Below are 1,156 nucleotides of genomic sequence, written 5' to 3'. Positions count from 1 at the left end.
TCAGGTTAGTTTTACCCTACTGATGACAGTGTCGCAATAGTAATTCAACCTAGTACGAGAGGCGCGAAGCTACCGCATGCTGGATTATGACTGAACGCCTCTAAGTCAGAATCCAGGCTAGAAGCGACGCATGCGCCCGCCGTCCGCTTGCCGACCCGCAGTAGGGGCCTCGGCCCCCAAGGGCACGTTTCGTTGGCTAAGACGCCGCGGCGGAAGGGTCGTGGTGGCCGCCTTGAAGTACAATTTTCATTGAGCGGCGGGTAGAATCCTTTGCAGACGACTTAAATACGCGACGGGGTATTGTAAGTGGCAGAGTGGCCTTGCTGCCACGATCCACTGAGATTTAGCCCTTTGTCGCTCCGGTTCGTCCCTCCCATCCAATCCAACCATTTTTCGGCCCATCTTCAAAGGAGGTTTGTGCAACCGTCCTTGAAAAATCCCACCAAGTGTTGCGAGTTCACCTCACCCGAGTTAGCCTCTTGTCTTTCAAGCATCGCGTGTGTCCCATTCCAAATAGTTAAGCATACGATTTCAAGTGGCCTGTCGTGAAAAACAACGACATCGCAACTAGAGGTTTTCCGCGATGCGAAGTGCGCCATAAGTGCTCAGCGACGCATCGAGAATAACGTCGGTGCGTGGAGGCATGTCGCAATTAGAGGTTTTTGTGACCGTCGAGTGCGATGCTGCAGACGCCTCCAATGACGAACGCCGACGGACATATAGTGGTCTGCCATGGTGGCACCATGGCACCGTAGCACCAAGGCACCGTGGTACCATGGTGGCACCAACGCACCATGGCACCAAGGCACCGTGGCACCATGGCGCCATGGCACCGTGGCACCGTGGCACCAAGGCACCGAGGCACCATGGCACCGTGGCAGCGTGGCAGCATGGCAGCGTGGCACCATGGCACCGTACCACCGTGGCACCAAGGCACTGCCATGGTGCCATGGCACTGTGGCACCAAGGCACAAAGGCACAAAGGCACCATGGCGCCGTGGCACCGTGGTGCCGTGGCACCGTGGCATCGTGGCACCATGGCACCATGGGACCGTGGCATCGTGGCACCATGGAACCAAGGCACTGCAGCACGGCGCCACGGCACCAAAGCACCGTGGTACCAAGGCATCGTGGCACAGTGGCACCATCGCATCGT

Source organism: Capsicum annuum, unplaced genomic scaffold, assembly GCF_002878395.1.
Source record: "Capsicum annuum cultivar UCD-10X-F1 unplaced genomic scaffold, UCD10Xv1.1 ctg78008, whole genome shotgun sequence".
Classification (NCBI taxonomy): domain Eukaryota; kingdom Viridiplantae; phylum Streptophyta; class Magnoliopsida; order Solanales; family Solanaceae; genus Capsicum; species Capsicum annuum.
The sequence above is the reverse complement of the archived record's forward strand: the minus strand, read 5'-3'. Positions refer to the sequence as shown.